The sequence below is a fragment of the Trachypithecus francoisi genome, unplaced genomic scaffold (genome assembly GCF_009764315.1).
Source record: "Trachypithecus francoisi isolate TF-2019V2 unplaced genomic scaffold, Tfra_2.0 Contig01461, whole genome shotgun sequence".
Lineage (NCBI taxonomy): Eukaryota > Metazoa > Chordata > Mammalia > Primates > Cercopithecidae > Trachypithecus > Trachypithecus francoisi.
In genome coordinates, this window is record NW_022681433.1 from 16,488,962 (window position 1) to 16,510,130 (window position 21,169).

Consider the following 21,169-nt stretch of genomic DNA (forward strand, 5'->3'; position numbering starts at 1 on the left):
CAGAATGCTTTCCTCTCTCTGCCTAAATTCACTGAGTTTCCCGCCACCCCAGCAGCCAAATAGATACTTACGTGCAAAAGATAATGTGATAAATGCCAAACATTATTCTGTCATCCTAGGAAGCTTCCAATTAGAGAGAGATCTGCTCTAGTAAACTGTAGAATAAAATATAGCAAACCCACCTTATCCATTCTAATCAATAACGATAGACACCAGTTTACTGAGCATTTGACCATGTGCCAGGCAGTGAGCTGGGACCTTACATACTTATCATACTTAATTTTCACCATAAGATATCACAGATAAGGAGCCGGTCAAAGTGAGGTTATGAAGTTTTCCTGGAACCCATCGGGACAGAGAGCAGAAGAGGCTCAGGTTCTCTCCTGCTCTCTTGGGTCTTGCGTTAGGTGCCAGTGGCATCTGTGGTTCAACCAAACCCCCTTTTGTCCCCTGCCACCTTCACAAGCAACAAGATGCTGGAGGCTGCTAGATGAAGATAAAAACATCAGCGACATTACTGACAAAATCAACTGGAGAATGAGTGTACAATTGTTGCTAATGATCTCTGAGTGACCTCCCAGCTCCTTTGTCTCTGCTTCCCCAACCAGGTCTAGACCTTAAGTTACTCCCTCCAGGTGCAAGTCTGGTCTGTGGCATCCAGACACGGACCCCAGATTGCTCCCTGCCGTAGCCTGGGTGGAAAAAAGAATCAATACTCTGTGCTGTTAATAAATTAATAAATCAGGTTATCCTATCAAGGAGTATACCAGTGAATTTCTCCAGCCAGTCAGGTAATTCCTTTTTTTGCAGTAGAGGTTGGGGCAGAAGCCATACGGGTTACTTTATAGGAGCTCCTCAAAGAAAAATACTAAAATGAGGAGAAAGGAGTTTCCTTTCTGCCCTGTACCTCCTGAAAAACCCCTGCTGAATGGAACTTTCAGCAGATGGAATCGAGCATTGCTTCTCCCCAACCCTGGGGGAACTCACAGCACTACCCTATTCAGAGTATTTTAAAACAGGAGCATGAGATCAAATCCTGGCTCCACTGCTCCCCAGCTGTGTGACCTCAGATGTTCTGTTCAACCTCACTAACTTCATTTTCCCCATATATAAAATTAGAAGGATAAGTGTACCTCAAGGTTTGTGTACCTCAAGATTGTCTTGAAGATTTAAGAAAATAATGAATGTAAACAACATGGCATAAGTGCTCAACAAATATTAAGGGAAAGACACGTTCTGGTTTTGGAGATATTATGTGGAACAAAAAAAAAGTGCCTTAGACTTAGTAGAGGTGGCAGTTTCTATCCCTAGACACTGTCGTGCAGAAAGCATCAGTGCTGTTAGGACGAACTTGGGTGAAAGTTTTGAATAGGATCCAGTTAGAGTCTTGAGTACCAAAAGATCAGCGGACAAGAAAAAAGGTCACCGACCTTTGGAGGTTCTGAACCACTTGCGGGGAAGAAGAGTGCAGGTGCCGGCCTTGTGTGCGAGGCTGTGGGTGATGGCGACCATGTGGACAGAAAGCCAACGCGGGAGACCTAGGCTTTTACACAGAGGCTACATTGTGATTCCTGCAGGAATGATAGAAACGGAAGGAAATTTAGCTATTGCTTGTCCTAATCTCTGACTTAACAGACTGGAAAAGTGAAAATAAGCGTCGGTTGGTGATTTACTCTCGTGATGAACACAGCTGGTTACAGCCAGGTTGGAGTGTGCCGCCTCTCCATGTCAGATCAATTAATTTTCTCTTGAACCATCCTGCCTTCCTCTAACAGCAGATTGATAATCTGAACCCAGATAGATCTTTGATCCCAGGCGCTCAAAAGGTTTTCACTGAAACCTTGAAAAAAATATTTTTTAAAAGACACTAACAATCAGCAAGCACCTGTATGTGCTAAGTTGCTACCAACAGTCTCATATGGGCTAAAGTTCTAATTCTCCACCCAATGCAGAGTGAGGTGCCACTGTCACCTGCTCACTGATGAGGAAGCTGAGACTCCGCAACGTCCAGCGCTGAGCCAGGGCTTGTACAGGGCCTCAAGGATGCGGGGGTCTTCAGGTCTAGTCGGTATCACTCCACAGAAATCCATTCATCTGAGGGCCAGGCCTGTTTCCCAAGGATATAATTTCAAATATAGTGTTTCCTTCACTATAAAACGTGTTGCATGTAAATATTAATAGTGGTTTCCAAGTAGGCAGAAATAACCTTTTGAAATACAATTGTTTTCTTAAAGAAAAATCAAAATCTTCTCCTCAGATTTGTGCTAATTCTAAAGAGATAAAAACACCTCAATTTAGACCGTGATAGTCTTTTAAAATAATACTAATATAGATTTCATTTTGGCCTTTGTGAGTGCTTCGTGCAGATTTTTTATAGAGTAGAAATAAACTGGAATAGCCAATAATATTAGTCTCTCATACTGTATTTCTAAAATTTTCCAAGGTTTGCTTTTTATATTTTTTCAGCTTTAAAAATACACGGTCGTTGTTAAAACTTTGAGTAATTTCAATAATAATTCAAAGAATTAAATAAAATTTGCCCGTATTTCCACCACCCGCAGATAATTACCATTAATCTTGGTGTGTGTTTTAATTAATAGACTATTTTTAGAGCAGTTTTAGGTTTAGAAAGCAGGCATGGAAAGTACACGGAGTTCTGATGCACTCCCTCACGCCCTCCCTCCAAGCACAGCTGCTTGTACTGACATCTTACATTGGAGTGGCACATTTGTTATGATTGATGGGCCCGTGCTGGTACATTAAGATGAACTAAGCGATGGCTTACAGGAGGCTCACACCACATGCTGTAAATTCTAAGTTTTGACAAATGCAAAATGACATGAAGCCACCATTACAGTATCATACAGAGTTTTCTCAATAATTTAAAAAGCATACATAAAATTAATTTTCACTTTTCATTGGGCAATATAATATTTTAATGTTCTTTAGTTTACAGATTGTGGGTATTGTTCTTTGATTATAAAAGAAAATAGACATTTATAGATAATACTGCTAGCCACTAAATGAATCTTCTAAAAAACTACATTTGTAGAAAGCATGTATTTATTTTACGAATTCCATTAGCTGCCTATCAGGGAACATGGAGCAGTGGGGCGGGCACAGATCCCAGCACAGAAGGGTTTGCTTCTCTTCTGTGGTTTTCATGTCAATTAATGATTAGGCCTTGAGCCTCACAAGAAAGGGGACAGGCCTTTGAGTCGGTTTACTGAAACAGTCTACTCAAGACTTGCCCTAGGCCCTGGGAAACGTGTAGATTTAAAAATCCTTACCCTGCGTTTTCCTTTCACAGGGAGTGAACTTCTGGCCCAGGCAGAGGTGAGGCAGTGGGTAGTGGGGCACGGTTGCCCGGGAGATGAGACTCCTCCTCCCGCCCTAGGGGGTCGGGGCTGGCTGGTGGCTGAGGGAACTGTTTTTGTTTGTTTCTTTTTTTGAAATCGGGGTCTCGCTCTGTCGTCCAGGCTGGAGTGCAGTGGCGCGATCTCGGCTCACCGCAACCTCCGCCTCTCGGGTTCAAGCAATTCTCCTGCCTCAGCCTCCTGAGTAGCTGGGATCACAGGCGCCCGTCACCACGCCCGGTTAATTTTTGTATTTTTAGTACAGACGGGGTTTCACCATGTTGGCCAAGCTGGTCTCAAATTCCTGACCTCAGGTGATCCGCCCGCCTCGGCCCCCAAAAGTGCTGGGATTACAGGCGTGAGCCACCATGCCTGGCCCGGGAACTGTTTTTGATGGGTGGGGGGCCCCCGGCTGTGGATGGTAGTGTGGGGGCGTGGTCGGGCCGAGGGTGTGGCCCGAGGGAGTGAGCTAGACCGGGGGCGTGGCCTGATATGGGGGAGGGGGAAGAGCCGGGCTGGGGCGTGGCCTGGGGGAGGGAGCCCGCCTGGGGCGTGGCTTTGTAGGAGCTGGGCTGGGGCGTGGCCTGGTGGGGAGCGAGGCTGGGGCGTGGCCTGGTGGGGAGCGGGGCTGGGGCGTGGCCTGGTGGGGAGCGGGGCTGGGGCGTGGCCTGGTGGGGAGCGGGGCTGGGGCGTGGCTTGGCGGAGTGTGCCGCCGCGGCGCGGGAGAGTCTGTGTTGCGCTTTCTCCCGCGGCCGCCCTGCCCGCCGCTAGCTCCGAGGGCGCGCACTGGAGCCCAGGCTCCTCCGAGAGCGTGGTGACCCCGGGCCTCCGCCGGCACCGGAGGTGGCTCTGAGGGCAGGGACGTGTTGGACACGCTGACTTTGGAGGCTCCGCCAAGAGGCGCCGCTGGAGGTAAGACGGCGTCGGGCGCGCGGCTCTGCCGGGCAGGCGCGGGCACGGGCTGTTAGGTAGAATCCCGGGAGGACTTGAGTCCCACCCAGTGGAGTGCCTCGGGGCTTCGGGATGTCCAGCTCCCAGCTCCTTCGCCTCTGCTTCCGCAGCTGGTAGAGGCTGCCGGGTGCTCACCTGTTAGGTCCGTGCGTCCGCTCCCTGCCCGGCGGTGGCTCTGCTCCCTCTGGGTCGCCCGGCACCATCGCCTTTGGGAGGACGTGCACGTGCTGTTCTTGCAAAAAGCCGTTTCCAGCCGGACACCTGCAGGGAGGTCGCCTTGTAACTTCACCCCGCGCTCCCAGCTCGCGGGGCCTGGCCTGCGGGGGCGGCCGTGGGGGTGGCAGAGTCTGGGGAGCCTGGCGCGGCGGAGCCCTGTAACGCTGTGCTCCTTCGGCTGGCGTGGCTGGTGCCTCCAGGAACCCGGAGCGATGCGGTTGGAGAGCTTAGTTTAGAAAGCAAGTTTCTCTTGGTACCGATGGAGTCTCATTCCAGGGGAAAGATTTTGGGACCCGGTGCCCGTCGTCTGTGGACTGCAGGGAGTGCATTGGCGGAATTGGTTTGGTCCTATTCTGTGCTGGAGGTGGGGGATTGGTACTCCAGCCCCAGGCAGGTAGAAGCCGGCGCTGCTGCCAGCGTCAGGGGGAGCTCGGGTGACTTGGGCTGGGCCACCCATCTGACCGCAAGGTTACAGAGCTTGAGCAAATTTCCCCTCCCTCCAAGTGCAGGAAAACCAAACCAAAGCCAGCAAACAAAACCCTGTAGGTCATTTGCTTTCCAGCGTTGCATAGGGATGTGAGTAGATAGAATAATACTGTGAATTTATTCAACCCTTCTTCCCACGGCTTCCCATAGCCTTATATTATGCACCTCCCCCCCGCCAGGGTTTTCTCTGTACCCTCTTTAGTTTTTTGCCGCCTCGTGTTTTCTTCCCTGTGAACCCTTCCTGGTCTCCCAGCGATTTGCTCTCCTTTATTCCCCTTGCTAACAGGCGCAGAAATCTCACTCCTTTTCTTTTTCCACCTTTCCCAACAATTCTTCTTTTTTTCCTAATGTCCCCCTCCCCCATCTTGCAAACTTCCTCACTGCATTATTCTCGGGGTGTCTGTTAAGTCATGCACCCTCCCTGTTCTCTGCCCTCTTCCCATCCTTTAGAGTTTCGTGCGGCCTTGTCTTAGTATCCTGTATCCTAATTCTCATCTACCTCCCTTGACCCCCACGTTTGCCATCTGCCTCCACCCAGTTCTCCCATCTCCTTCCTTATTTGTGCTCCTGTGCATGTGCTGGTTTCTTCCTTGTTTCTCCATGTTTCTCCCACAGGTGCTTTCTTCCCTTTGCCCTACTTCTCCCTGGCAGGCACTCTGCCCAGCCACAGCCTGCCCCGCCTGCAGGGCACACCTTGCCTCGGTGCCTTCTGCTGCGGTTTTCCATGCTCCATCAGTATCCCTGGGTTCCTTGTGTTCCTTCCAGTCCGCCCTCTGTCACCTTGCAGACGACTTTCTCTCCGCATGTCTGCAAGTGTCAGAGGCGAGAAGCAGCAGCTGCATTTCTGCAGGAGGACTGTGGATTTCAGGACCCTCCCTTCTGCCACTGCTTCTGCCTGATTATTTTCTTATTGAAGTCGTATCCTCTACACAGTTCTTAAATAATGTCAATATTGACATCAGGTAGCATTTACCAAACTCTGGGTGTGTGCCAAGCACTGTTCCGAGGGTTTAACGTGCATCAGTGTTCATCTAAAATCCTCCACACATCCCTGTAATGTAGGATCTACTACTGTCCCCATTTGACAGATGAGAAAAGGGAGGCCCAGAGGAGGTAACAGGCATGCCTTCTTGCCACTGCCCAGCAGTGGAGGCCCTCTTCTCACCAGACAGTGAAGCTTCCCTGCTGGGTGACCTCTTGAACTCAGATATGCCTGGAGTTTAGCGTTGGAAAGGAGATTGTTATTTGAATGTTTTATGTACTCTGCAGTGTACACCAGTGGAGGACACAAATTCTGTACTTGTAGGACAGTGCATGGAGAAAACAATGCTGGATGTCTCTCAGAAAGCCTGGGGCGAGTGCCTGGGCTGTCAGCTCATCCATGCTCTCAGCCTACTTTCCCTCTTAGCCACAGGAAGCCCTGAAGAAAGTGGCATAAAAATGACCTGGCTGGGCACAGTGGCTCATGCCTGTAATCCCCAGCACTTTGGGAGGCCGAGATAGAAGGATTGCTTGAGCCCAGTAGTTTGAGATCAGCGTGGGCAGCATAGCAAGACCCCATCTCTAAAAAATAAAAACAAGAAATCGGCCGGGCGCGGTGGCTCAAGCCTGTAATCCCAGCACTTTGGGAGGCCGAGACGGGCGGATCACGAGGTCAGGAGATTGAGACCATCCTGGCTAACACGGTGAAACTCTGTCTCTACTAAAAAATACAAAAAACTAGCCGGGCGAGGTGGCGGGCGCCTGTAGTCCCAGCTACTCGGGAGGCTGAGGCAGGAGAATGGCCTAAACCCAGGAGGCAGAGCTTGCAGTGAGCTGAGATCCGGCCACTGCACTCCAGCCTGGGCGGCAGAGCGAGACTCCGTCTCAAAAAAAAACAAAAAACAAGAAATCAGCTGGTTGTGCTGGTGCACACACCTGTGGTCCCAGGTACTCAGGAGGCTGGGGTGAGAGGATCTGTTGAGCCTGGGAGGTTGAGACTGCAGCGAGCTATGATTTTACCACTGCACTTCAGCCTGGGTGACAGAACGACTCTCTCTAAAAAAAAAAAAAAAAAAAAAAAAAAAAAAAAGAGCGTTCCCAGCTGTCTCCTCCTGTGCATTGAGAGTTCCGTTTCACTTTAGCTGGACAGATCTTTGTGGTCTCTGTTAGCTGTGTGACCGTATGAGTCTTATTTATATCCACTTCATTATGTAATATTAAAGCTTTGTCCAAACACTGTTAGTCTTTCTCTTCCTAAGAGTTGGAGGCAAGTAGTATTTCTGCTTTCCAGATACTGAAGCAGAGCATGCACCTTGATAACTGAAAGGGACCTTATAAATTCTGCAGACGAGGAAACCGTGGTCCAGGGAAATAAAATGGCATATTCAAGGGAAAGCAGCAGGACAGAGTTGGCTCTAAGGCCTCTCTGGTTCAGGGCTCAATGCCTGGCCCTATAGCTTGGTGGGGTAACCTCTCTATTTGCTGCTGAAAGCAACAAAGTTTCCTTCCCCTTCCTTTCCCCTGAGCTAAGAGGCATTGGAAGGATTGGATTAGAAGGGAAACTTATCAGTGCTTTCCTTTCTTTTTTGTCTGAAAACTAAACATTTAAGAAATGTTTGCTTGTGAGACATGTGCTAGCATAAATGGGATCATAACATCACAGTAGTATAAATTCAAATGTTTTAGAAGGAACTGTCATTGTTACTTCTAAAACACCAGGAAGGAACACCAAACGTACATGGTTTTCTTTTTTTTTTTTTTTTTTTTTTTTGAGACGGAGTCTTGCTCTGTCGCCCGGTCTGGAGTGCGGTGGCCGGATCTCAGCTCGCTGCAAGCTCCGCCTCCCGGGTTCACGCCATTCTCCTGCCTCAGCCTCCCGAGTAGCTGGGACCACAGGCGCCCGCCACCTCGCCCGGCTAGTTTTTTGTATTTTTAGTAGAGACGGGGTTTCACCGTGTTAGCCAGGATGGTCTCGATCTCCTGACCTCGTGATCCGCCCGTCTCGGCCTCCCAAAGTGCTGGGATTACAGGCTTGAGCCACCGCGCCCGGCCTACGTACATGGTTTTCTTGAGGGAAACCGTATAATACATGGCAATTTGAAAATCAGTACCTGGAATGTTTCGTTGTACTTTACATTTGTGGAGAGAAATGCATTGGTAGTAAGTGCTTACCTGATTTTCTTCATCTTTGCATCACGAATAAAAGAGCAGTAAAGGGGGAGCATGGAGTAGGTTGCTGTTTTTCTGTTGGCCTCTGCTGTACCCACACCCTTCTCTGGACTCCTACTGAGCCCCCTTGCTCCTGCCTCTGCTCCCTCCCTGTTTAATGCCTCTGCTGGCTCCCCCAGGGAACCTACAGGGTGTTGCTGAATTGTGGTGCTCACCTCCTCCGTATCAGCCTGACTGGACAGAATGAAACCCTGATGCCCTGAGGTAGGCATCCTGTGTGATGGCTTCACCCCTCCCTGCTAGGCTGAGATGGGTGATCAGGTGCCATCCTGGGGAGAAGGGAGGAAGTATTACACGAGGTGTCCTCTCTTCTGTGGTTTAGGTGAGGATGGTTATAACTGAGGAGCAAGTTAAGTTTCAGTGCTCCCTAAATGAGATGGAGGTTCAGGGAAGCTGTCATGGCCAGAGCCCCGTAGTAAGCGGCAAGACTGAGACTGGACCCCAGGCTGCTTGGCTTAGGAGATCCACATGCGTCCCTCGGTGTGTCTGTCTTCCCCGTAACCTGTAACTCCCTGAGGCAGAAAGGGCACCGCAGAACCTTTCACGACACGGATGGCTCCTGCGTGCTGAACTGAAGGTCAAGCTGAAGAGGAGAGACCAGGGGACCAAGGGACATGAGCCTGAAGGCTCAGAGGAGTTCCCAGTCCAGCCCTCGCTCTCACTTCGGGGTTGTGAACGATGCCCTCCGTGCCTGCAAGAACCCTGGGGAGCTGTGGCAGCATCACAGAATGCAAGGAGAATGGCGTCTGTGTTTCCTGTATACGGATGTGGTTGTGGCCATGTGCTGTGGTTAGGATGTCAGCTTTGGTGGACACAGGTCATGACCGTCCTGTGGTCATCATGTTCCAGCATCTTGGAAATGGGGCTGTTGCTTCAGTGAACCAAGACCTTAAAGGACCAACTTCTTGGCGAGCCATCACTTCCACCCATTTCCCTGAAGCAGGGCTGCCCTAGTCTTTGTGGCATCATGAGAGCACAGACATTGTCACTTGAGTGATCCCGTGCCTGCCTCGGAGTGTCTGCCGCCCCAGCATGCCAGGTCTGCCCTGAAGACCCACCAGCATCCGTCTATACCCTCCTAGAGGACTCTACCTGTCCAGTCCCGGAGAGGGGAAGGGCCAGCCTTTCCCGTCCACCCCCACTCATACCAGAGCGGGCTTTGTTTCCTAAGACTGGCAAGCTCTCCTTAGAGAAAAGTGGAGCACCCGTCCGAAATGGCCAGACTGGAGAGTTTCAGTGGAGGGAGGCGAGCTGCCTTTCGGGTTCCTGGGCCACCCAGTCTCCTGCCCTCCTCTCCTCTCTCAGCCCTTCCCAGTTGCACCCCCCACCCATCCCACCCCAACTTTCGCAGCAGGAAAGGGGACATCTTTACCCACTGTCTGGGACAGGTGCAAAGAGAGGGCAGGCTTTGATTGTCTTATTCCAGTGAGGGCAGGAGGCTGGCAGTGAGATGTGTTTGTGGTATTGCTGATCGGAACGTTGATCACACTCTTTTGCAGAAAATGTTGCTCTGTGTGAAAGGAGCAGTGAGCAGTCCATTGTGCTTGAGTGTCAATGTGACAATCCAATCTCATTACACTGGGTTCTGAGCTCAGGCCTAGCTCTTAGTCACCATGGTTGATGTAGAGATAGGTAAATGTGCCCTGAGTCCTGAACAACTTGCACATGTACTTTTAAACACATCCGGGTTGTGTGTTGGGACTCTGTAGCTAAAACAAAAATAGGCTCTGATTCAGAAATGTGCTCCACTTCCACCCTTCCGGGGGGTGGAGTGCTCTTCTGTGACATGCAAAAGTCTCTCTCAGATTCATCAGGGGTTTATGTGGATTTGTAGATTCTGCTATCACAAGTGTAATGCTGATGATACTTCAGGCTTGTTTGTAAGCATAAATGTATATGTGATACTGTGTTTTGTGGACTAGATGCTGAAGATGGAGAGATTGATCAGAAACAGTTCCTATTTTCATGAAAAGACTCATATTCTTGTCTAGAGGGAGATGCCCATATGTAAAAGCAAAGCAGTGAAAAGGAGTGAGTGTGGCAGTCCGTTACAGGAGAAGATGAGAGTTCAAAGATCCAGGAAGGCTTCCTGGAGGAGGAGCTGAGTCCAGTGTGGGCTGAATTCTAACAGAGGAGTGAGCAAGTAGGGAAGGAGCTGACAGAGGAAAACCGTCTGGCCCTGGGGGACAGCGTAAGCAGAGGTGAGGACATGGGCTCCCGCTTGGTGACTCGAGGGACCCTCGAGAATCTGTGTCGCTACAGCCCCAAGCGCGTCAGTCATGACTGAGTCTGTGTGCCCAGGGCATGGTTCTAGCTTCAGCAACACTTGGGGGTTTGTTAGAAAAGTAAATTCTAGGGCTTCCGCCAGACCTATTAAATTAGAGCGTCTGTAGGGGGCAGCCAGCAGTCTGTATTTTAACACGCCTTCTACGTGTTTTTCAACCATAGAAATATTTGAAAGCCACTGTTTAGAGCGTATGCTTCCTGGAGGCTCTGAACAGCTACTCTCCATCATGGCCTCATAGTATTTGCAGAGAACGGTAATCCTCTTTTATGACGGCATTAATCTCATTCACGAGAAGGGAGCTCTCATGATTTAATCACTTCCAGAAGGACCCACTTCTTCACATCATCACCTTGAGGTTTAACTTTCAACATCAACATTTTGGAGGGACACATACGTTCAGATCATAGCAGTTCCCGTCTCTCAGGGGTTCAAAACCTTTGCTGCATGTTTGAGTTACCGGGGGCCTCTCAAAACATTGGTGCCTCCTCCCACACCCAAATGTTATGATTGGTTTGGGGTATGACCTATGCATTGACATTTTTGAAAGCTTCTCAGGCGTAGTCAAGTTTGGGAACCACCGTCATAGGTGAGGATTCCATGAATTGGTCCTTGTAAAATGCCAGAGGAGTGTCCTGGCCATCACGCAGGAAGTGCTTTGTGTGTGTCTCTGGTGGTGGAGGCTGTGATGTCCTGTGATAGGAGAAGGTGGTGGCGGCACCGTGTCCATTGTGTAATGTATGCGCGTTCGGTGTTGAATGTGTGCCAGTTTGGACGTGGTGGTGGTCCTCTCATTTGGTCTGAGAGTTGGGAAGTAAAACAGCTCCAGTGCAGTAGATGTCCACAGATAATTCTGTAAGCTAATCCCAGGCAGAGACACAGAAGATGATGCTGCCAGCAGAGAACACAGGGCCCACAGGCCAGCGTCCCCAGCACCTGGCACCATTTTCCTCACCTCTCAGCAGTACAAGTTTGAATTCTGAACAGCCAGATTGTAAAATAGTGAAGTACCAATACTTGTGTGTGAATGGTGTGAATGGGAATGTTACGTGAATTGGGTGCCCTAGGATTTCGTACCTTCTCCAACCAGTCAGTTGTACCCAACTGCCAGTTTACATACACACACACACACACACACACACACGCACACACACACTCACTCCATCTCTAGACTTGGCCTTGCTGTGGCAAGTGATCTGTCTTCTAGGATCTGAATTTCATCGTTATAAACTATGTATTTCTAAACGTTATTGGAAAGAGTGTATGATCTTTTTGTATTTCTTATCCCATCATGAATATTCACTCTGCCTTCATTCATTGTTTCATTCATTCAGCAAATGTTGAGCAACTGCATCGGCCCTGACACTGAGCTCGCAGTTTTCTCCCTTTTCCTACTGTGGAGATACAGACATGTTTCTCTCTCTGTCAGCTTGGATAAAGTAGGTTTTTTTTTTCTTTTGGTCTTAATTTATAATGGTAGCCTTCTCTATTTCTGCCTCTTTGTGACATAATTATTCAACTTTTAATAATACAACATCTGAAGGACATTTTTCGTGTTGACTTCATGAGCCTTCTATGAACCCTGCTGAGATTAATTAAATCAAACCCTATGCAGCAATTATCCTAAAATATGCCGACAAGTCATTAAAACTGAGTTTACCCAGGACTGTAAGACTTGAGTAAGTGACCCATAGCTGGTGCCCTTGGAATGAAGCCTGGGATCCAGTTTAATTTTTGTCGGTTTCTAATTTCTTATACTGCAGAATCAGTCCTGGTAGCGTGGTTGAATTAATTACATACATGAGAAATATGTGAATTCATATCTCAAGTTTGTGATTTGTTCTCTTGCTGTGAAAAAGACAGATTTTTTTTTTTTGGTTTGGTTTTGCCCTGCCAGCTTGCAAGTAACCGTTTACTGTTAAATTGGCCCGAGTACATTTCAGTGTTTGTTGCAAATGGAAATAATTGATTCACTATATTTTTTTCTGCTGCTAAATCACTAAGCAGAACTCTACCGCTGGGGAAACTTTTGTATCGCAGCACACAAGCAGCCCAGTATGATGGTAAAGAGCAACCTCCATTGTGTGATCTTACCATTGTCACTCGGTTACCCACGGACTGAATAGGGTTTAGAAATACAGGCCTTCAAAGGAATTGCCCTGGCTTAAATGTTCCATGCCTCCTTCTGAAATAACATCCCTCCAGCCCTCATTCAAAACGAGAAAGAAGGAAGGGCATATATTAATATCTGCAACTTCCGTGATAATTCAAAGTGTTATGTATTCAAATGAGAAAAGTTAAAAATCCATTTTAATTAAAAATATTTGAAGTTAAATAATTCAAAATATACTAAAAAAAAAAAAAAAGGCCACACGGTATTCTTTAAATAGTATGTTTTGCCATCCACCAGACCTGCTTTCTACCTTCGACTTTTCTTCGTTGTTGTTGTTGTCTTTTCTTTTTTAGATTTTCTGTCAGACTCAATACCGTTTAACTTTTCTAAAACAAATCTAAAATCTCCACAGTAACCTGCTGGGCTCGGCTTACTAAACAGCCTGCTTGTGTTACCAAGTTAGGATTAGCCTGGCCTTGGGGTCTCTGCGTGTCCTCAGGCCACGCAGTCAGAACTTTGGTTTCCTGCCTTTCCTAGAAAATGCTTGGGCCCTTCACTCGATGGTTGCCCGAGTCCAGTTCTTGGCTGTGGCCTGTGGTTGGGATGTAATGGAACACGCATGGTGTTATACCAGGCTGATGTTGAGTGAGGGATTAACCCCGGAAAATGCCCCTTGAGTTGCGTCTTGGACTCCTGGCCTCACTGTAAATTAAACAATTAAACAGTGGGATTCTGGGTAAGGAAAGTGGCAGCTTCTTTTGATCATTTTATTTTTTCATGACAAGTCGTAAGGTGCGAGTAGACTGATTTCAAAATCAGTCTGGGTTCTATTTGTTGTGTTTCTGACTGCTGTCCTCACGGACCGGCTCAAAAGCAGACCCCTTCTCCAGACTCTGCCCTGGAAATGAGTTGGGACCCGCAGCCTATCCTATAACTACCCTTCCCGAGGTCACGTGGCTCCAGGAGCATCAAGGTGGGGGTCTGGCACAGGTACCCAGTGTCACTTCTCAGCAGGAACTCAATTCTTTCCTCCTAGTCTCTCTCCTCTCACTCAGGCTCTCTGCAGAATGGGAGGTGAGGGAAGAAGGTAACCTCCTGTAGACCTTTCTTCTCAGTCTCAAGTCTTCTGCTTCCAGAGGTTTCGGGTGGCTCAGTGAGTCCCCACTGTCCTCTCCTGCCTGTCTGCTCTGCCTGCAGACTCCACTCGGCAATCCGAAAAATACTCAGGCCATGAGCACTTCTGTGCCATGAACACCTCCCTTCTGATACAGAGGTTGTCTTGGAGGAGAAAGCAAGAACTCTCCCTGCTTTTTCTCATCCTTATTTTAAACGTGATCTCTTCATACAAAGTTCTCACCCCTAGAGAGTCCCAAACCAGATAGCTTCAGGCAGTACACAGAAGTGAGAATGGTTTGGCAGTACAAAACCCCGTCTTCAGTTTACGACATCAGGCCTCAAATGTGTGCAGGGGGATAGGTCAAATCACGCTCCAGCCACTGCCTCAGTATGTCTGATTTGGTAGCATAGTTCCTTAAATTTCCACACTAGCATCTTGAAAGTAACTTGATCGTATCGGCTTCCTGAGGGCTACTTCTAAGCCTGCTGTGATTAATGAAATCAAACCCCACACAACAATTATTCTCAAGTATAGTGGCTTATTCTGTTTCGGTGCATGCTCACCTTCTGAGCTGGAATCGTCCAAGTGGATGACTATATTTTCGTTGATGTCCTACCATAGGAATCTAGTAGCCTTTTTAAATTTTTGTGGGTGGACACTACTCATCTCCTTCAGTTTCTCTCTCATTCTGGGACGAGGAATCTCTAAATGAAGAAGGAATTGTCTGTCGTCAGCAAGAGATGCTACTTTCTAGGCTTTCATGGAAAGTCTCCTGTGGAAGCGCCCTCCCCTCTGCAGAGTGCGTCTCTGTTGTCGTCAGGTTGAGGCTTTTGAAGAACACCGTGTGTGAATTGGAACACCTTTCTCCTGAGGTGAAGATAATGGCTATCTGCGCCCATCAGTCTGGCGTCAAAAGATCATTGTGCAAGGAGACTGGTTCGGCAAGAGGGTTCCTGGGCCGTGTTCCCCAGAACTGGGACAGCCACCCTGTCTGGGTGTACTCGCAGGTCCACTGAAAGACCTGGAAGCACTTTTTAGTCATTGAGAGACAATTTACAAACAGCAGCAACTCTGAGAAGTATAGGTTTGTATGATTCGTTCTTGGAAACAAAAGAGTGTTCTGTGATGGGATTGTTTTAAAAAGAAGTGGAATGTCCGGTAGCCAGTTACACTTACGTGGTTATTCTCTTCCCTCTGTAAACTCATCAGTGCGGGATTCAGAAAGAAAGAGCATAGAACACATTCCTCCATGCTCATTCTTTCTGAACCCTGCAGTGATGAGTTTACAGAAGGAAGAGAATTTGCATGGAATTTTAGCTGGAAATGTATTTCCCCATTCGAAGGACCCTGCAGCATCAAACGAGTGAGACGTTCAACAGCCCCTGACTGCTCACTAGTGCTGGGTGGTTTTAGATCCCCAGGAAATGGCTGTCATGCCATCTGAGCATGAGGCACTTGGAAAGCAGTGCCCATCACTGCCTCATGTGTTCAGCACTGTCGTTTTGCAGGAGATGAAGGAAGATGGTGAAGTCATGACCCTTGTCCCAGAACATGCAGGTCAGATCTGACACCTACCACTTCCATGGGGAGGGTGTAGTGAGGAGAATCGGTGCTGTGATTGCCGATGCCATCACACAAGTCTCACATGTGGTTTCGTAATGAATGACAGTAGCCACGTCCTACTTCTCTCCCACCTACAGTGCCCTGCAGATGACAGTGGGAGTGCCACAAGGATGGGTGAAGGGAACAGCGCAGAGGACTGATAATTACAAATGGCCCAACAAGAGGTGGCACGTGTGCTTGCTGGTGCCCGACTGGGTCAGCTGTGCTGATTTCCACATGTTCGGACAGATGTCTGCATTTGTCCTTGTGTCAGTGGTGAGGTTTGGCTATTCAAGAAAAGGCCTGTAAGCTAATTTTGAACTTGCAGATCAATGGCATACCCAGTCCTAGTGATTGGTTACATGAATAACAAAGCTTTGGTGCGTAGTTGGGTTTGCTTAGCTGGAGGAATGTTGGGAGAGTCAGCATCTGACACAGAAGAGGCAGAGCTGGTTGGCCTAAGAAAAGCATAGGGATTTGAAAGTTAAGGCAGTATATAATTGTATCAGCAAATACCTCAAAACTCTTGTTTATCAGTGTTTTAAATCTAACTTTTCATTTTGAGATCATTCGGTGGGATTACTCAGATTCTCCCAATGATGACGTCTTGAAAGACTGTACTACAATAGTGGAACTAGGATCTTGACATTGATGTGGTCAAGATGCAGAACTTTCCGGCCACTACACACTTGTATGCTTGTCCATACGCACTCACTACAGCCACACCTACTCTCCTCTGCCCCACCTCTGCCTTTCTCCCTGTGAGCCACTGCTTTATTCTCTATATAATTTTGTCCTTTCAAAAATATTTTAAAACTGGAATGTTCAGGATTGGCGTTTTTCACCCAGCGTTCTTCTCCGATGATACCAACACTCTTTCAGACGTGGCTTGCAAATGTTTTCTGAATCAGTGGCTTGGCTTTTCAGCCATTTAGCAAAGTCTTCTGCAGAATGAGAGTTTTTAATTTTGATGAGGTCCAGTTTATCAGTTTTTCCTTTAATGGATGATGCTTTTGGTATCAAGTCTAAGAACTCTGCCCTAGTCCTAGATCCTGAAGGATTTGTGTTTGTTTTTTTTTCCTAAAACTTTTGTGGTTTTACATGTTAGAGTGAAGTCCATGATCCATTCAAGTTAATTTCTGTAGCAGGCATGAGATTTAGGTCAGTGTTTTTTTTTTTGGCCTGTAGATGTCTAATTGCTCTAGCACTGTTTGTTGAAAAGACATTCTTCTGGCATTCAATTGCTTTTGCTTCTTTATCAAAAATTAGTTGGTTTTATTTGTGTAGATCTACTTCTGGCTTATTTACTCTGGTCTTTTGATCTATATGTCTATATCTCAGTCAGTATCAGTCTTAATTACCATAGTTGCATACCTCTCAAAATTGGATAGACTTGATTCCTTTATTCTTTTTCAAAATTGTTTTAGCTAGCTCCCTTCCCTTTCTGTGTTAATGTTAGAATAGTCTTCTCTCCATCTACATAAAAACTTGCTGGGATCTGATAGTGATTTTGGGTAGAATTGATATCTTTACTATGATAAGTTTCCAATCAGTTAACACAGTGTGTCTCTTCATTTATTTTATCTTTTTTGATTAGTTTCATGAGCATTGTACAGTTTTCAGCACACAGATTTCATACACATTTTGTTAGATTAACACCTAAGTAGTTCATTTTTTTTGAGTGATTAGAAAGTGGTATTATATAAATATACATTTTTTGAGACGGAGTCTCACTCTGTCGCCCAGGCTGGAGTGCAGTGGCGCAATCTCAGCTCACTGCAACCTCCGCCTCCCGGGTTCACGCCATTCTCCTGCCTCAGCCTCCCGAGTAGCTGGGACTACAGGCATGTGTCACCAGGCCTGGCTAATTTTTTGTATTTTTAGTAGAGATGGTTTCACTTTGTTAGCCACGATAGACTATTGATTTTTAATATGTTTGACTTATATCCTGCAACCTTCTGGAGCTCACTCATTAGTTCTTAGTTTCTTGGTTTTTTGAGGTTTTTTTTTTTTTTTTTTTTTGGTAGATTTCTTGAGATTTTCTATGTGGGCAGTCATGTCATCTACAAACGAAATGGCTTTATTTCTTCCCTTCCCGTCCATATGCCTTTTATTTCCCCCCCGCTCTCCGCTTTTTTTTTTTTTTTTGCCTTATTGTACTGGCTGTAGCATCCTGTCCTTCACCATTAACCATAATGTTAGCTTTAGGGTTTCCTATAGATGTTCCTTCTCAAGCTGAGGATGTTCCCATCTATTCCTGTCTTTCTGAAAGGTTTTAAACTGAAGAATGGGTGTTGAATTTCAGCAAATGCTTTTTCGGTATCAGTTGATGTGATTGTATGGTTTTTCTTCAGCCTGTTAGTATGGTAGATTACATTGATTAATTTTCAAATTCTGAACCAGTCTTGGATCCCTGGAATAAAGCCAAATGGAATGAAGCCCATTTGGTCATGTGAATAATTATTTTTATATTTATTGCTGAATTGTTTTGTTAAGCATTTTTGTGTTGTATTCATGAGTGATACTGGGCTGTAGTTTTTTTGTTTTGTTTTGTTTTATTTTCATCAGGTTTTGGTACCAGGGAAATACTAGCTTCATAAAATGAGTCAGGAAGTGTTTCTTCTTCTTCTGTTTCCCGGAAGAGGTAGTTTAGAATTAGTATTAATTCTTTTTAAGCATTTGGTAGAATTCGGTTCTCCAGCGAAACCACCTGGGCATAAAGATTTCTCTTTTGAGGGTTTTGAAATTCCAGATTCACTTTCCTTAATGGTTAAGGGCTGCTGAAGTTATCTTTTCCCGTTGTGTGAGTTGTGGTAGTTTGTATTTTTAAAGAAAGCGGTCCATTTTGTCGAAGTTGTCAAGTTGATGTGTGTAGAGTTGCTTGCATTATCGGTCTTTTCAAAGAACAGCTCTGTAATTGATTTTTTCTATTGATGTTTGCTTTCAATTTCTTTTATATCTGCTCTTACCTTAATTCTTTCTTTCTTCTGCTTGCTTTAGGCTTATTTTGCTTCTTTTTCTAGATTTTTGAGGTGGGAGATTAGATTGATTGGAGATGGTTCCTCTTTTCTTGTATGAGCATTTTGTGCTGTGAGTTTCCCTCGCAGCACTACTTTCGCTATGTTCCACACATTTTTATGTGTTGCACTTTCATTTTCATTCACTTAAATATATTATTAAAAATTTCCCTTTTTTTTTTTTTTATTATTCCTTTTTTGAGACGGAGTCTTGCTCTGTCACCCAGACTAGAGTATAGTAGCACGACCTTGGCTCACTGCAACCTCCGCCTCGCAGATTCAAGCTGTCCTCCTGCCTCACCCTCCCAAGTAGCTGGGACTACAGGTGTGTGCCACCACACCTGGCTAATATTTGAATTTTTTTAGTAGAGACAGGGTTTCACTGTGTTGCTCAGGCTAGTCTTGAATTCCTGACCTCAGGTGATCCACCTGCCTTGGCCTCCCAAAGTGCTGGCATTGTAGGTGCGAGCCCCTGCACCCAGCCTGAAAATTTCCCTGATTATTTAGAAGTGTGTTGTTTCATATCCAGGTGCTTGGCGATTTTTTTTTTTTTTTTTTGGTTAACTTTCTGTTATTGATTTCTAGTTTAATTCCATTATAGTTAGAGAACACACTCTATATGATTTCAATTCATTTAAATTTGTTGAGGTTTGTATGGCCCGGAATATTGGTCCATCTTGATATATGTTCCCCGGGCACTTGAAAAGAATGTGTATTCTGATGTCCTGGGCTGGAGTTCTGTAGCTGTCTGATCCTTTTGGTAGAGGGCATTAATCCTGCAGTGGAGTGTTTTGTTATAGACTCAGTAATAACACTTGTTTTTTGTTTTTGTTTTTGGCAAAAAAAAAGAAAGTGAAGATTGGATAGCAGTCATATTGTCTAGCTAAAATAGGGAGGCTAAAAGTCTGCATTGCCAATTCAGGGCAACTTTGACAAAGAGAGAGAAGAGTTAATGTTCTCTATTGATAATTTAGGTACCAAAGAGGGGCCATTTCATTGCACCATTGTTTTAGAATTAGAAACTCTGGAGAAAACCTAGCTTGATCTCAAAATCAGAGTCCAGACAGCTAAACTTGCCAGTTAGGGCTGGAAGAAAGGGATGTGTTTCAGAGTTGTCTATCTAGATTTCTTCTTGTTGAGTAATGTTTAGGAGTTAACTACCTTAATGTTTACCAAGTATTTAATTTAATCACCAGTTTAATTAGGCTTAGAACAGGGAAATGGATCATTACTATAAAAGCTAGATTATTCATCTCTTCTAAACAATTTGTTGACGACGTCCTCTGCTCCAGACATAGTGCTAGTCCCTGAGGATATAAAAATAAACCAGAGAGACACGGATCTAGGTGTCATTTTTCTTCTCCCATAGAAGAGAAACTTTAGAAATCCCAGTGGCTTCTATGCAGAGTGATTACTAGAAAACATGAGTAAGTTGCTCTTTGAAGATTATTTTAGTTGCAAATAATGCAGCTTAAATTTGAAAAGTGATAGTTAAAATACTTTGCAGAAAAAAGACTGCATGTTCTATGACATGCTTAACAGAGTCACCTTCAACTCAAAACACAGCATCATCTGCGTGTCTCCTCTCTGCTGGGTGCTGGAACAGGTGCAGGGGATCTGAGCTTGCTCGGCTCCTGGTGTATGCTGCTTCTTAAGTGCGATTGTTACAAAGGTAGAGTCCAAGGGTAAATTTCTTAGGCTTTATATTCATTTCTTGTTTTATTTCTTGATAAGTAGAAGCCTCCACGTACACTGCAAAAAGTTACTTATGTCTGTCTTTTCCATAACAAAATTTTATGAGGACTATCTACATAAATCATGTTGAACTTAAAAACAGATCTGGTGTCAGTGCTGCAGTTGTTGATGTTTTGTAAACACACCATTAGTTTAACCCATTTTATTTACCAGATACCACTTTGGAAGGGCAGCAAAGATGGTCTATTACTTTTTATGTAATCTATAAAAAAAAGTTGGAAAATACAGCTAAATAAATCATAGTATTTACTCTCTTTTTCCCCCATGATGTCACAGTTTCCTTTTATTTTCTGCTTTTCAGATCACAAAAACATGTTATTTTCCCAGCAAACTGGATCCTTTGATTAATGGGGCCAGGCAAGTCCAAGGACAGATTAAGCACACTGGGTCCTGGCAGGAGTCCCAGAAATGACCCTCAGTCTGTCTTCTTTCTCTCACCTTGGACCTGTTTCATTGAATTTACGGTGTTTTCTGTAAAATTGGAGCTTGGTAATTCTCTAAAGAATTTCACATATCTAAATGAATAATGAAATGATTGATTAGCTATTATTAATAGATAACAAGTTCGTGCTCTAGTGTATACTTTTTTTTTTTTTGAGATGGTGTCTCGCTGTGTTGCACAGGCTAGATGTGATCTCGGCTTACTTTAACCTCCGCCTCCGGGTTCAAGGGCTTCTTGTACCTCAGCTCCCTGAGTAGCTGGGACCACAGATGCATGCCACTATGCCCAGCTTATTTTTGTATTTTTAGTGGAGACAGGGTTTCGTCATGTTGGTCAGGCTAGTCTCAAACTCCTGACCCCAGGTGATCCACCCGACTTGGCCTCCCAAAGTGCTGGGATTACAGGCACAAGCTGCCACACCCAGCCTGTAGTATATACTTTTGTTAATGAGCCTCCTTTGTCTCTAGTACAAAAAGGAGTTGAAAATTACCTTGTCAGTTCTGTTTCTTAATTATTCCTTAATTAATCAAAGACTAGTGGACACAAAGATTGCTTTACTTCTCTGACCCAATGTTACTTTTAACAATTACAATAATAAGTGTTTAATAGCTATGTGAAAA

The 21,169-nt window shown here is 45.7% G+C and overlaps 1 protein-coding gene across 1 annotated transcript in view; it reads left to right on the plus strand.

Annotated features, from left to right (window-relative positions):
- The first annotated feature begins 4,055 nt into the window (after positions 1-4,055).
- The window catches only part of SPATA13 (spermatogenesis associated 13), a 157,576-nt gene continuing 140,462 nt past the window's right edge, over positions 4,056-21,169 (plus strand). Inside the window, exon 1 of the mRNA XM_033236608.1 lies at positions 4,056-4,268. The gene's annotated coding sequence lies outside the window, so the exon portion shown is untranslated. The remainder of the gene's footprint in view (positions 4,269-21,169) is intronic.